At 39.7% G+C, this 17,006-nt stretch overlaps 1 protein-coding gene across 4 annotated transcripts in view; it reads left to right on the forward strand.

The window, feature by feature from the left end:
- The window catches only part of TANC2 (tetratricopeptide repeat, ankyrin repeat and coiled-coil containing 2), a 329,427-nt gene that overhangs the window by 92,424 nt on the left and 219,997 nt on the right, over positions 1–17,006 (forward strand). For all 4 annotated transcript variants that reach the window (XM_075277126.1, XM_075277128.1, XM_075277129.1 and 1 more), the window contains exon 2: positions 1,642–1,707. The gene's annotated coding sequence lies outside the window, so the exon portion shown is untranslated. The remainder of the gene's footprint in view (positions 1–1,641; positions 1,708–17,006) is intronic.

A 17,006-nucleotide genomic window follows, 5' to 3' on the forward strand; every position in this document is an offset into this window, starting at 1 on the left:
AGGTCCAGAATGGCTCCAAAACCATTACTATTACTGTGAAGAAGCCATTAATGGTAGAACCACATCTGTGTGGCCCCAAACCAGTGAGGCAATGCAGAAATAATCATCTTATTATGGATATGCAAATCAGCCCACAGGTGCACTGGAGGCGGGGCCTGGTTTGACCTACTGTAAATTAGTAAGCCTACAATTTCCCACAAAATTCCCACTGTTTTAACATGGCTCACTACAGAAAAACCTACAAATGCGCTCCAGCAATAAATACACAATAAATACCATACATCATTTATAAATAAATGCCAACAATGATTAATTCAAAAACAATTTAAAAAAAAATTGGAGGATAGAAGGTCATGGCTGGCCAGAAAATGTAACATGCCTGTAATATATAGATTTTACAACTACAAATTTATAAATATACATATAATATATGAGCTAGACCAGACTGGTATACTGTTGTAAAATACATTCCAGTAACACCTCAGGTTAAATCATTACATAAAAAAAGGCACACAAAAAGTATAGCATAAGAACCAGACACGAATCCAAACCCAGGATGTAGTACAAGCAAGGGGAAAATAGCCATGACCACCAACCACCAGTCACAACGAAAATGTGGCAAGATGCAAATTTAGCCCAACCCCTGCTGCACTTGCAGGCTGATCTGCATATCTGTAACCAGATGATCTCTTCCATTGTTAATAGACCGATAAAAAAAACAATGAAATTCAAAATCTTTTTGTTCTACTATTTTAATCTGAGTGACGGGCATCACTCAGATTGAAATTTGTTATGACGGGCTTTAAAAATTGATCTATCAGGACCATGTGAAATTGGACAATGGACAATATGTTCTGTTTTGATGGATCATTAAAACAGGCTGTGAAAAAAACATGTGAATAGTCTCCTAGCCATCACTTACCTGTTTTTCACTGTGTTGTGTGGAGGCCATGTAGGCTCTTTTCTAGGAGTGGGGTTTTAGGTTGCTTTTGAATCTTGCAATGGTGGTAGAGAATATGGAGGAACCACTAGAGTGAATATGTGGGATGTCAACAAGAGGTGTACAAAGGAAGAGTCCTTGTCAGGACCGGACACCCTTGTGTACTGCTAGAATCATAAATACGCCAAGTAGTACATAGGACAAAATTCTATTTCCGCCACCAACCTGTCATTAGTCTCTCTGCATTTTGTGAAATCTAACAAAGTTTTGATAAAAGATGTTTTTTTGCTTCGACCTGACAGCTTTTTTTAGAATTTGTTTTAAGTTGGTAGCTGCTAGTTATATGGCTTGGCGCTATTTTATTTCTTCTGGATTTCTCACTTTTCCTTGAAACCGAAAAAGACCAATATGCAGACTGAACAGACGCTCTCGGGCTCCATGCTGGGTCTGTAGCACATTGCAGACGTTTGTATGTGTCACTTTTAGTTGTACTCCTCTTTTTTAAGATGGTGTGGAAAGGAAAAACTCTGCGATGTCTGCAGGAATGCCGGGACTCAGCGCCACGCAGAGAATTTGCATTAAATGAGACCCATTGTTTCTTGATGAAATTATTTAAAACAGGTGTAGGGAACAGAGAGGGAGGGGACCGAGTGCCAGAAAGACCAACATTTCATTTCTTTCTTATTTTTTTTGTCTACTAGGATTTGTACTGTGTATGGAGGGAGTTTCGGAGTCTCTCAGGCACCACCTGGATTACAGTTACCAAGGTACAGTATGCCTTGCATCTTACCCCATCTTTTTATGATTTCTGTATAATATGGAATTATTGTATTTCCTTTGTACATTGTTTTCCTGCACGGTGAGGCCTAGTCAAGACACAACACAATTGCTGCTGATTTATGTTTGCTTTTACATTTCTCGGATCTTCACCGTGGATTTCTCCCTGCAGGCGGTATGCACAATGCAGAATTCCCGGCTCGTAAGGGTCGGCATATGGCTGGACTTGGCCGTGAACTATAAATACATTTTTATGGTTTTCATGCTTTTTTTTTTTTTTAAATTGTGAGTTATCCACAGCTTGTGAATAAGCCTAGAAGGGATATTCTCATCTCAGTATCTATGGCTATATCTTTAGGATATGCGATAAATACCCGATACATCTCTGGGATTGACCCTAAAGTGAGCTCGAAGGGGCTGTACATGTGCATATCACTCCATTCACTTATTTGGGAGTTATGAAAATGCAAAAGTGAATGGAGAGAGGTGTGCTTGTGCAGCCCCTTTCCATTGCTTTTTTTGGAACAGATCTCCGTTCTCAGCATAGATGTGGCTCTTACCAGATTTATCCTATAGTTATAGTATTAAACGGCCCTAACCTTTCAAACAAGTTTTGATTTTCTGCCAGCATTTGTGACATGACATAAATATTGGGATATAATATAAATGGATTTTGGCTCCTTTCCATGAAATTCTGGGCTGGAATTCATTCTGTGTCACCTATCTATTCCTTGTCTAGTTTCTATCTCTGACTTCTCAATGGGAAATTGAGTCTGGAGGAATCACTTTAAACAGTTATATTTTGACTTAGAATAGTGCTTTTGGTGTCATATGAAAACCAAGGTTGCAGTTTTATCTGTATTATTTTCAGAGATATCCAGTTAAAAACAGAGTTGGGCTTAAGAAGAGTTGCATATAAATATGCCAAACCTGTCTATTTTTTTTTTACTGATGAGAATCTCCTCTTTCATATGACACCAAAAGCACTGTTCTACATTTTATAATAGTGAAGATATGACCATCTAATATAATCCCCTATGGATTTCAGAGCAGGATTTCACAGAAAGGAGACAAAATCCATTATTAGAGTATATTACAGTATTAATATCACAAATGCTGCCCGAAAATCAAAAATTTTGATACTCTTTAAATTCTGAGGTGGGAATACCCATTTATGCTCTCCATAGTTTACAAGTACTTAACAGATGCATGGTGACTTGTGCTTGTGACAGATACTGAGGCAGTTGCACATGGGCGTTTTTGGTATGGAAAATATGATCTGAATATCCACCGTAGTTCTCAGACTTCATGTTATAATGCTATGAGTCTCTTGCCTCTCTGTGGGACTATTGTCACATACTGTAATAATGAGTATAGTAACTCAAAGCATCGTAGCCGACTATGATATCTTGAGTCTGAGTGTCCAGTCTTCAGTTTGGTAAGTACAGCTGATCTACGGACTGTATTTTCAGGAAAAAGATGTGTTCAACTCTCCTAATACAAAAATTTGTGACCAATTTCACATGATAATATTGGTAAATATCTGCAATATACATTCATTGCCAAAAAATTGTTGCACCCAGATAGAAATGTGAGATTGCTGCAATACTCAGCATGCAGATATGTAAATCAATACAGGTGTGGTCTGACTAGAAACTGGGTCAGAATTTCTTCTCCAGATTGTAAGTCTTCCTTGGCCTGCCATGTTGTTAGTTATCATTGATCTAGCATTTACCAGACCAACTGGGACACCAGCTTCAGCAACCTACAAGTGTACCGCATCTACAGGCCCAGCTGCAAAATCTGTGGGCAAATGTGCCACAGGATACCATTCGGAACCTGTATGCCTCCATGCCCAACTGTATCTTATCTTGTATCCAGGCTAAAGGGCATCTTTCGTGCCCACCATGTGAAGGACCAGGCATTGCCATGTTTGTTTGTTTTTTAACCCCTTAAGGACCCGGCCATTTTTTGGTTTCGCATTTTCGTTTTTCCCTCCTCACATTTCAAGAGCCATAACTTTTTCATTTTTCAGTTCACAGAGTCACATGATAGCTTATTGTTTGCGGGACAAATTGTACTTTGTAATGGCATCATTCAATATGTTGTGCAATGTACTGGGAAGCTGGAAAAAAATTCAGAATGAGGCGCAATTGGAGAAAAAATGCATTTGCGCCATTTTCTTATGGGTTTAATTTTTACAGCGTTCACTGTTTGGTACAAATGACATGTTACCTGTGTTCTACGTGTCAGTACGAACGCGGTGATACCAAATTTATATAGTATTTGAAATGTTTTGATACTTTTAAAAAAATGATAAACTTTGCAAAATAGAAAAAAAATTTTGTGTCATCATGTTCTAACACCTGTAACTTTTTCATATTTCCATGTATGGAGCTGGTTGTGGTGTCTTTTTATGCGGGACAAGATGATGTTTCTATTGATACCATTTGGGGAAAGATCTGATGGTTTGATCACTTTTTATTCAATTTTTTATAGGAGGCAAAGTGTTGAAAAAAACGCTTTTTGGCGGTTTTTATTTTTTTTGCCGCTGCGCCGTTCGCAGTACGGGATAAATGTTTTAATATTCTAATAGTTCAGGCATTTTGGAGCGCAGGGATACCTAATATGTTTATGTTTAATGTTCTTTAATTACTTTTATAGCTAATCTAGGGAAAGGGGGGTGATTTGAACTTTTATATTTTTTTTATTTTTTTAATACTTTTAAAAACTTTTTTTTTTTCTTGTTATACATTTATGATCAGACCCCTTAGGTACCTTGAAACCTAGGGAGTCTGATCGCTCATACTATTCACTGCAATACTACAGTACTGCAGTGAATAGCAGAATCCCAGCACTTCTATTAGACGCTGCCTCTGGCATCGTCTAATAGATCTAGTGCAGAGACAAGCCTGGAAGCCTTCAATAGGCTTCCGGCTGTCATAGCAACCGATCACCGCCCTCATGTGACGTTCAGGAGGGCGGCGATCGGCGAAACATGGCGGCGCCCATGCCGCCGGCGCCGTTTACACACTGCGGTCACATTTGACCGTAGTGTGTAAAGGGTTAACAGCAGCGATCGGCTCGGGCACCGACCGCTGCTGTTATTGGCAGGTCCTGGCTGTATTATACAGCCGGCATCTGCCGTGTATGGAGCGAGCTCAGCGTGTGAGCTCGCTCCATACATCCCCATGTGACCCATGACGTGCAGAGCCTGTTCCTGTAACAGAGCATAAAAAAATGAAGAATGACGGAGATGTGATCATAGCATTAGAGATGTAATCATAGCATTAGAGATGTAATTGCTTCACTTTATCATCGATATTGGATTGGTATTACTGATCAGTATGGCCTGTCTTCTAGGCTGGATATTGAAAACTCAGGCGCAGTACAGATCTCATATGGACGCAAGCATATTTTAATCTTCCTCCAGAGACTCTAGTGGGCCTTTTCTGTTTGCAAAACGGATTTTAAAATAAGGCAAAATTGTAATCTTATTTTTTTTTGTTTATATTACAGGCAAAGTAAATGTGAAGTATTGTCTTCATTTATGTGCTGCTTGCTATGTTCCTGACATTGTGCTAGGAGACAGGGAATTTATTTATACACAGCAGGCATCATGAGCCGTCCCTGCTGTTTCCATCTGCTCATTCCTTACCTACTCCCTCCACCTCCAGTATTCCTTCACACAAAGCAATTGCATGATAAAGCACTAAGGTACATATGGGCAAGGATTCTGGTACCAAAAAAATATAGATATGCTCAGCTTTTTGTAATGAGCAATGGCAGGGTTTATAAATAGCAAAAGCCTTCTTACTTATGATATAAATTATATTGTTTGCTGGAAGATTCTTGTTATTGCCAAGATGCCATGTTTGTGATGCCTAGGGCCTGTTGGCTGTACATACACTAGTCTGTGATTCTTGGTTTAGTGCTCAAGGATTGGGAATTGCTAACTCGTGTAAGGTAGACTGGTAATGGGAGGGGGTCTGGCGGAGGATTATTCCCTCTCTTCTTTGAAATAACCTTGCGTCTTGGCTGATTCCAGGATGCATGTTTATGGGAGTTGGAGAAGCTGTTGGCTGTATAAACAATTGGCTGACAGCTATCTATTGGGCAAAAGTAAGCATTGAGATTTTGTCATGGTCCCATCATTAGCTGCTGCATTCAGTGGCCATTTTTTATATATATATTTTTTTGTATTAAGACTCCTCGAAAGGGAATCTCTCAGCAGGAAATCCAATATGAAACCAGTGGCTGTGCATTGTACAGGACATTATGCTGAGAACTGAGTACTCTTAAATAATCAAGTAGAGAAACCTTATTCTTCAAAAAAAAAAAAAAAAAAAACCCACCAGAAAAATTGCACCATTTTCTTGAAAAAGCTGTTTTTTAGAAATATTAGGGAGCCTTCACATGGAGTTTACATTCCGAATGAGCGGAGCATAAACTCGTTCAGAGTGAGCGGCGTAAAAAACATCCCTTTGATTTCAATGGGTGCCGGCATATGCGCGCTACCCATTAAAATCAGTGGGAGGCTTTTTTACCTATTGCTTTCAATGTGATATATATATATATATATATATATATATATATATATATATATATATATATATATATATGTTAGCTCAGTAGAAGCAGTGTTGCGGATACAAACAGTCAAGACAGGGACATAAAGTATACAGCAAACTGGTTTATGTAGAAAAGAACAGGCAAATAAATAAACCTTGACAGACACAAAATAAACAAAACAAAATACAGCCTTAGGGCTAGTTCACACGTGAACAAAGGGGCGGATTTTGACAGCGGATTTCGCTTCAAAATCCGCCCCTTTACAATGGTGGTCTATGTAGACCACCGGGCTTTTTTTTTCCACTAGCGGCGGGCTGCCCTTTCTGAAAAAAGAAGCCTGCACCTCCCATTGAAGTCAATGGGAGACAGATTTTGAGGCGGATTCTGCATCAAAATCTGCTCCAAAAAAACTCTGTGTGAACATACCCTAACTAAACAGAACAGATAACCTAACTAACTATATATGTGGCTTATTTCCAGCCACATGAACAAAACAGGCACAATATAGTCTCACCGGACTCTGGGTTACAGGACAGAACCACACACCTCCTTTCACCTCATGGAACTGCCTTGCAATGTAGGATCTTCAGCCTTTTTCTGGCCCAGTAATGAGCCAAGTATCCACACCTGGACTGAGGCCTACTCCAGATCCGCCCTGGATCACACATATGTCAGTAACCTGGGGCTGATATATCTGGACTCCAGCACTCTGCCTGTCACCTATACACATATATATATTTATATATATGTATATATGCGCCTGTATGTGTGTACATATAGATATATGTATATCACTTGGTATTGATTCCGGTATGTCCATCTGTGAGCTAACTGCCTAATCCATTAACTCTAAAATTGCTTGATTTTATGTCTTCAGTAGAAAAGTAAAGTTTCAATTAATTAAATTAATTAATTAAGAAATATAAAGATATAAAAGACCTGTCATGTAGTGTAACCTTAGAAGTGTGCCTCCCAGTGGCCAGGCAGAGCCTGTTCCAAAGCTGCTTCCTGTGCAAGTAACTGATACAAGTGAATGGGTGAATGGTTTTCTTTGACATCCTGCCCATTAACAGGTATGTGTTCCAAAAGTTGAATGTAATCATTACTATAGCAATGGGAACAAGAGAACGGTGAAGTTACTCATACAGGTGTGTCTTTTGTGTGTTTATGTATACATAGGCTAGAATTGTATATAGCCTGACTCATTAAACACACAGAGATGTGCTACAGTAACAAGTCCGGTTCTGTGTGTAAACATTTTGAAAGGTGCAAGCCTTTTGTTACAGGGTCAAGTACTGAAAGGTGACTTAACTGTACCTGTCTGAAGAGATAAGGTGCAATGCAAAATGAAGTGGCCAAAAAATGGTTTGGGAATGCAAAATCCAAAATTGTGATTATTCACTGGCGCACATCCTGCGATCCCACCGCAGCCAGCTGTCCTATTCTTCTGCTAAAATACCAAAAGTTGGCAGTGGTTAGGGGTTCCAGTATTTTGCCATTGTCCTTTACAGATGACAGAAGGCTAACTAGGGCACCCAGAATTTTGCTGCAACTGCTTGAGTCAGTGCTACTCCACAGTCTGGGGGAATTTGTGTGTGGTTACAGTGTACTTTTATTAGAATAAGCTGTCGTGTAAGGAATAGCATTATATCTGGCTTATTATGACTTGTATATTATATTCTTTCCTCTTTCCGTTTTCCCTGATCTACTATGTGGAGACTAGCTGTCTTCAACACACTATATGCCTAAATAAGAAGATATTGTTTCCTTATCTTTCTGTGTGTCACCTTCAGAAACAACAGGATGACATTATACAGTAGTACTAAGCAGTTTTGCTGTGACTGTGATGAGATAAAACACTTACTAAATCCTGCAGACCAGTCTGTGTGTCTCATTGCCTCCCTCTAACCACTCATCTCTCCTTAGACTTGTATGGATGGAAAGTATCCCTATCCCATTTTGAGTCTGTCTCATTTCTCAAATGGATTTTAACAGTGAGTTATGCAAAGCCTGTTGAAACGGCTGTAACCATTTCAGTAATGTGTTTTTCTGGAGCAAAACTTTTACAGTATGTCTTGTATTGTAGCTCAGCACCATTCTCATCAATGAGCTTGAACTGCAGACAGTTCAGAACAGACAGAACCTTTCAACTGCTGAGAGAGTTTTTTCAATTTTGTTTTTTCTAAATTTGCAACTCCATTAATGGCCAGCCATATACTTGCCGACCTAGCTGATTGAGGATCACTGTATTTAACAGCTTTGCTGTGGCTGTCAAAGAAGTGTCTCAAATATGGGACCAAAGTGATGTCTATATGCCATAATAGGTTCTCTAACTGTAGACCCCTTTTTTACCTCCTCATTTTATGGATGGAAAACTTTCTGCCTTTCTTCTGCCATGGAAGCAGTTGAGTAAATTGTTTGCATTATATTGATGTATATATAAATGGGTCACACCTAATGGCCAGGTGTGTCCCCAGATCACATCTACCTTTTAATTTAATTACCTCTTAATTAATCGGCCATTTTTCCTATGGTTTCCTCACTTTGCAGAATATGTCTAGTTATATGTAGTTATGGTATGGAGGTTTGGATGGCTGCATCTTCCCTGTTGTAGTGTGCTTTACCCCACGTATACAGTGTAAGACAGTCACTCTTATGTAGTGTTACACATGCACTTGTTGATATGTGGAGCCGCTCTCCACCTAGATGTCTTTTTTTGCTCCACAAATTAAAATAACATGGTGGCATTTACTTTGCTTTCTACAACATACAAAGTGCTTGACTTGTGTGCTCGGCAAAGCAGCTGTCATTTGTCCTCTTGTCGTGAGTATGTCGTTGTGCTCCTCAGGCGGATTGTTACAGGACAGACCGGCAATGGCTGACCTTTAATTATATATTCATAATTTAGTAGTGAAAGGTATTATGTATCACCTCTTTTATTGTGCCTCTCATTACTATGCCTCAGGGGACAAGGGAAAACTGCTCTTTTGTTGGCAGGATTCCAGTGCCAGCACCTGCCGCCTCTCAAAGCTGCCTGCCCTCTCCTGTCCAAGAAATGATGTCACAGCTTTTAATATGGGATTAGCTAGACAGACAGAGGAGGCTATGTACTCTCACTGGAAAATAAAGAGCTGCACAGACATTGTTTAAACCTTTAAAAAAAATGGCTTGGAAACGCTTTTCCTATTATTACAATTTGGAACTGTCCCAAATGACAGCTGTATAAATCAAATACAACAATATCAGTGACAAATCTGCAATTTCAGATTAGCTTCCTTGAAGTGTTTCTCCCTCTCCATAAAATCTTACACTATTATTATTTTATCTTACCAATTTTAATATGTCCCACTACTGCTGTTCAAAAATTGGCCACTGTGGTCATATGAACGATCTTACAGGGGTCCATTGTTATCCCATAGTATGCAAAAACCTCAGATCAGCAGATGCAATGCCAAAAAAATTTTCTTGATAGAAAATTTGCTAATAAATAAATGGATAGTTTTCATTCTTAGGGTGCAAATTAGAATGTTCCCTTTCACTGACAACAAGCAGATATCCTGAAATGGTTTCGATTACGATTGTGGTTACGGCTATTACTGTTATAAATCTTGTACATCCAGTTCGACCTCAAAATTTTCTGACTTGCTAGACATATGGGCATGGCTTCTCAGAAAATGGAGCTTTGACTTAAATGTACCAAGATGTGCCAAAATTGTGTCGTAAACTTGTGACTCAAAGTAAATCAACTAAAACCTTAGAGTAAAGAGTCTGAAGAAACACCAAAATTAACATTCACTTCTGGGCTCCTCCAGTGATCACCAGAATAGGGGCCCATAAGTGTTCCTTATGGAAAACCTGCAGTCATAGCAACATTCACTTCTATGGGAAGCCTTACCTGGAGTCTGATAGAAGTGAATAACCACCACGTGAGGCACTTGTAGACCCCTGTTCTTATGATCATTTGGGGTTCCACAGCAGCCAATCAAATTCCAACTCTCATTTTTTTAGAGGCCTCTTGGGAAATGAAAAGGGAATTGTTATTGGCTACTAGGAGCTAATTCTTCAGTTTTCCCCTGTCCTAGTTATGATAAATCTTTCCTATTTTTTTTTTTTTTTGGATGGCCATGTATCCTTTATAAGCGGCCCAGGTTGTGTTTTCTTGTAATATCTCCATTGAGTACAAGAATCAGGATGCAGTTCTGGGTCACTTGTTTGCATAGTATATCTGGTTTTAGCTTCTGCCACTGTTCTGACACAGCAAGGATTGTAGCGCCTCGCTGGGGGAATATACATTGTCAATGGCAAAGTGACAGCTCATTAACACATTAAATCCTTTGGGCTTTTCCCCTGTGATTTGTTACTGCCTACCTTCTGCTTTAAAATCGTATGCCTCTTCTGAGCCTTAAATGTACTTGAGGATTTGTGAGAGCAGCTCTGTCCACATCTGTAAAATATCCGCAGCTTGCCTGAAAAAGCGATTTAGATTTGTGCAGCAGGATTGCTGTGGATGTCGTACAGAATCTTACATGACTGTGCCTTGCTTAGAAGGGTGTTTAGTATATGACTGGTGACTAACCATGACGGTGGAATGACTTGTACGGATTCCAGAACTAGCTTTACAGTATTTATAGCAGTACTGATGCAAATTTCTCACACACACACACACACACACACACACACACACACACACACACACACACACACACACACACACACACACACCTACACATACACACACACACCTACACATACACACACACACACACACACCAAAAGTTTGGACACACCTTCTCTTTCAAAGAGTTTTCTGTATTTTCATGACTATGAAAATTGTAGATTCACACTGCAGGCATCAAAACTATGAATTAACGCATGTGGAATTATATACTTAACAAAAAAGTGTGACACAACTGAAAATACGTATTATATTCTAGATTCTTCAAAGTAGCCGTCTTTTTCTTCAATTACTGCTTTGCACACTCTTGGCATTCTCTTGATGAGCTTCAAGAGGTAGTCACCGGAAATGGTTTTCACTTCACAGGTGTGCCCTGTCAGGTTTAATAAGTGGGATGTCTTGCCTTATAAATGGTAATGGGACCATTGGTTGTGTTGTGAAGAAGTCAGGTGTATACACAGCTGATAGTCCTATTGAATAGACTGTTAGAGTTTGTATTATGGCAAAAAAAAAAGCAGCTAAGTAAAGAAAAACGAGTGGCCATCATTACTTTAAGAAAAGAAGGTCAGTCAGTCCGAAAAATTGGGAAAACTTTGAAAGTGTCCCCAAGTGCAGTTGCAAAAACCATCAAGTGCTACAAAGAAACTGGCTCACATGAGGACCGCCCCAGGAAAGGAAGACCAAGAGTCACCTCTGCTGCGGAGGATAAGTTCATCCGAGTCATCAGCCTCAGAAATCGCAGGTTAAGAGCAGCTCAGATTAGAGACCAGGTCAATGCCACACAGAGTTCTAGCAGCAGACACATCTCTACAACAACTGTTAAGAGGAGACTTTGTGCAGCAGGCCTCCATGGTAAAATAGCTGCTAGAAAACCACTGCTAAGGACAGGCAACAAGCAGAAGAGACTTGTTTGGGCTAAAGAACACAAGGAATGGACATTAGACCAGTGGAAATCTGTGCTTTGGTCTGAGGAGTCCAAATTTGAGATGTTTGGTTCCAACCACCGTGTCTTTGTGCGACGCAGAAAAGGTGAACGGATGAACTCTACATGCCTGGTTCGCACCATGAAACGTGGAGGAGGAGGTGTGATGGTTTGGGGGCGCTTTGCTGGTGACAGTTGGGGATTTATTCAAAATTGAAGGCATACTGAACCAGCATGTCTACCACAGCATCTTGCAGCGGCATGCTATTCCATCCAGTTTGCGTTTAGTTGGACCATCATTTATTTTTCAACAGGACAATGACCCCAAACACACCTCCAGGCTGTGTAAGGGCTATTTGACCAAGAAGGAGAGTGATGGGGTGCTACGCCAGATGACCTGGCCTCCACAGTCATCAGACCTGAACCCAACCGAGATGGTTTGGGGTAAGCTGGACCGCAGAGTGAAGGCAAAAGGGACAACAAGTGCTAAGCATCTCTGGGAACTCCTTCAAGACTGTTGGAAGACCATTTCAGATGACTACCTCTTGAAGCTCATCAAGAGAATACCAAGAGTGTGCAAAGCAGTAATCAAAGCAAAAGGTGGCTACTTTGAAGAACCTAGAATATGACATATATTTTCAGTTGTTTCACACTTTTTTTTTTATTAAGTATATAATTCCACATCTGTTAATTCATAGTTTTGATGCCTTCAGTGTGAATTTACAATTTTCATAGTCATAAAAATATAGAAAACTCTTTGAGGTGGTGTGTCCAAACTTTTGGTCTGTACTGTATATATAGTGTATATATATTACTGTGGGTGACCTTTGGCCTTTGTTCCTCGAGCACTGTGCTCAGTGCTAACCACTGAGCCACTGTGCTGCCCCCTGCCTTTGTCCTCATGGAGCTAACTTGCATATCCTTATTCCCAGAAAGTGTTCAAGACTCCTTATGCCAACTGGTAGTTTCCTCAAGGAGTAACATTAGCTCCCTGGACATCTATGCTGAGAAAATGGTTACTGTTACTTTATTCGGTAGACATGCTAATGGATGCAATTCTTTGAAATAACTCAATTCGTGTTAGCACATTTTGTGTTTTGTTTGTTGTAGCATTTCAGATACATTTTGGTTGATTCATGTTTTCCATTGTTTCCTACTACACCATGGATTTTGATTTAAGTGAAAGTTGCGAAGGCTACAGTCAGGGTACCTTGGAGACCATTTAATGGGGACCTTTGCCATCAGTCAAGGAGTCCTGGGAATTGACACCCATTATTCCCTATGTATGCTGTTGAATCAACCTGTATATTCTTTAATGTAGACTGGAGAGATCACAGTCCTGTGTTTGGCTATCTCCACTATTGTAAATGGATCCTAGACAATGTATTAGCATTATCTGTATTGTCTGAATCACACTAGTAGTTCTTCTTTTCCTTTGAGTACTGGTTTACAGGACCAAGATCTTTGATGATGTCAGGGCTAGGCTCCAGCTGTGCCCATTTCTAGTCAAAGCCAAACCTCACCTCTGTGTCCAAGAACATGAGCTGGCAACTATTTCATACGTGGTTTAGTTCTGACATTGGTTTCCTGAATGTTGGCGTCTTTAGGACTAGTTCACACGAGGGGTGGGGGCAATGAGGCAGATTTTGACAGCGGATTTCGCCTCAAAATCTGCCTCCATACAATGGTGGTCTATGGAGACCGCTAGCTTTTGTTTTTCTGCTAGCAGTTTTTTGCTGCTAGCAGAAAAAAGAAGCGACATAACCTTTCTTCAGGCAGATTCCGCCTGAGGAAAGCAATAGAAGTGAATGGGAGGCGAAAAACGCCTAGCGTTTATTTGCAAAAAAAATGATTAGGGTTTTTTTTTTTTTTGCAAAAAACCGCGACCGAAAAAGCCTAGCATTTTTTTTTTTACACTCCATCCACTGTGTGGTGGCTGTTTTGGGTTACTGCAGATGTGTACACATGCAAGTTAATAGGAGTTGAGAACAGCTGAGCCCAAAAAAACCTTTAAGTCACATGTAGATTGCAATTTTATTCTTGTTTTTTTTCCTCATCGCCTTTCATCCATGCCCCTGTTTTAAACAACAGCAAAAAAAAAAAAAATCCAACAAACAGAACATGATACACATAATAAGAAAGGAAAAGTACAAAAAAAATGGAATTGAATTATTGTGGAACAATACGCTGGCCATGTTATTATTCTATAATGAAAAACCTTTAATACTAAAGACATATAATGTATTTGTTTTCTTCAGTAATGTGTGCTAAACAACAATGACAAATCTGAGATTCAGTTGTTAAAAAGATTAGTTATTTACCCTGGTTTAGTCTGTGATTCTGCTATCATTATCTCTTGGAATATAATAGCCATAAGGAATAATAGCTGCTGTTTGTAGAAAAGGAATTGTATTAGATTTAACCATCCACTCCCTGAAGGCCTCACTTCTATTTGATGTGAGCAGGTTTAACAATGTGCATAAAAGGTATAACAAAGAAACGTGTTAGAATAAAAGGTTTACATAGCACAGAGACATTGATGAAAGAAATACCGTATGGCCATATACGATTTTCCCACTGGGTCAGCTACTGTAGGTTTAAACCAAGTCTTTCCATTAAGACATTTGATGGTAATCACACTTGTGCTTGGCTTCATTACATTTTCATTGATATATATGAATTTATTTTTACTAGGGAACTTGAAACTTGGTACACTGAAATTAGTCATAAATTGACTCATAATTATATAATATTACATACTAACCGAATATGACCAAACATGGCGTCTGTAGTATGACCCTCTCACACACGCACATTGACCCTTGTGTGACTCTTGGCATTCAGTAAGCAGCAGTGTTAGGCTGGGTTCACACTTACTCTGGAGACTCCACTTGGCAACTCTGTCGAAGTGACCGTTGAAAATCGCCGGACAAAGAAAACTGCTGCAAGTTTGACTTTTTGTCTAGTAATTCAGTGTAGAAGAACCGACATCTGATGGATCCCATTATAGTCATGGGGTCCGTAAGTTATCCGCTATTTTAGTGGTCTATGTCTCTGGTTTGTTCCTCTGATGGACTTGAGCAATGGACACACGGTTGCAGGTGTGAATGTAACATTACGTCTGTCAATCGGAGGTTGAATTTACGGGCACATTATAACATTACTGTCTGCTTCTATTAAAATAGGACTTCCACAAAAAAAAATGTTATTCTGTGGTCGATGAGAAAGGCCCATGATATAAATTGTAATACAGGTAATCTTCTTCCTGGTGGCTTAAGGGTCCTTTCACATGGAGGAAAATTCCGCTAATGGAAAAAAGAGCTAGCAGAACCCATTGAAAGCAATGGGAGGCTTTTTTTTTCAGTGCTGAAAATTCAGCACCAAATAAAGCACCATTTTCCTCTGTGTGAATGGACCCTTATTTGTAAGAAATCTACTCTTGTCTGAGCCACAGCTGTGTCATGTGACCAGCAATGAGACACCCCCCCCTTCCCATTCCTGAACTGACACAGCCCCTAAAAAGGATGGATTAAACAATAAAGACCGATGTATGCTATAATGGACAACAGCAGATCCCACGGGACCTCTTGCCTATTATAGGGTCCAACCTAACAATTCTGACTGCACTGGAGGCTCCAAACTGAAACTCCAATTCCGATGTGAAGGTAACCTTCTTATATGGGCTATGTGAACAGGTTACACACGTGCTATGTCTGTCCTAGTTTTCAGGCCTAGCAGCGTAACATTTAGGATGCTACCACATGTGCCCCAAACTGCCGGGTAGCCGGTATGGAGGAGCAGGCCATAATCCCTAAATGTTACACTGTGTTCATTGTAAACCTTAGCGGCTCGGGCTGTATGTGGCTGGAGCCGCACTGTGTAGTGTACCCTTAGACACAAAGTGGCCTAGTTGTATTGAACACAATACAAGCTCTGAATCTTATTCCAGTGATCTAAATGTCATAGTGCAGATAGATTTCATTTGACACAAATGCTGCCTTTATTTTAGTGCTTGGAAATTGTCTTCAGCTCTTTATGTCATTAAGTTAATCTTGGGACAAGCAGAAAATGTTGGTTACAAATTTAAACGCACACTGGCAAATGGTACAGATCCAGCTTTGGCTCTGTTCACATCACATGTATGCCAGGTGTATAACCCCAGAGTGGGCAGCTATATGGCACAAATGACTGGCTAGAACAGTCCGCATGATATACAGGTAGACGAGCACCAGAGAGGCGCACAGGTGTGGCATGGGTTTAAAGGGATGTGTCATCAGAAAATGACCTATTTTTAAAGCCAGACTCTTATATTAAATATATTGTAAAGGGTCTGGGACTTGTATATTCTTAGTATAGGTCCCTAATATATGATCATGGGGGGGGGGTCAGAGACATGCACCCTCTGCCAATAACCTGCAGATGTGTATCAAGGTGTTTGCCAGTCCCTGTACAACTATTTTATATCCATCAACTAGCGGATAAATGTTCTGACTGACAGTCATTAAAATTTTAGGCTATATTAACTATTACAGCCATTTAAAAGGGGTTATCCTTTATGCATATCCCTGATCTAATTTTTAGTTTATTTCTGTATTTCTTAAAATGTCTTATACTTTATATTAGTTGAAGACTATCTTATTGTTTCTCACACTGCAGGCTTTGTTTTATTTCTTCACTTGCATGCATTGTCTTATCTGCTTTTGTGAGATTCCCTGCCATGCAGGAGCACAAAATTTATGGCAATAAATTACTTCCCAAAACAATACATGTTCCTTTTAAGATTTCCCTTTGAGAAAAATAAAAAAAGACCTAACTATTGAGGTATAGGCATTGCATAACGTATAGACACTGGAGCTTGAAGGAGCCCAAAAAGCGCCTCTGCCCGAGCCCAGGAGACCACTACTGTATTGATGAATGATGTGAAATACTTTTTGCATTGGGAAACAAGAACCTTGATGACAATTGAAAAAAAATCTAACCATAATTTTCTTCCTGCTCGTAAGTGACATTTCTATAAGGAGTTGTCATTTGCAGAATATTCTCCTTATTCACTTCAGTGCTTATTCTCCAATAGGTCCTTGAGCACCACTCTCTTGTAAATATGGTGGTGGATTCTCTAT

This window comes from Leptodactylus fuscus, chromosome 6 (assembly GCF_031893055.1).
Source record: "Leptodactylus fuscus isolate aLepFus1 chromosome 6, aLepFus1.hap2, whole genome shotgun sequence".
In the NCBI taxonomy this organism is placed as follows: domain Eukaryota; kingdom Metazoa; phylum Chordata; class Amphibia; order Anura; family Leptodactylidae; genus Leptodactylus; species Leptodactylus fuscus.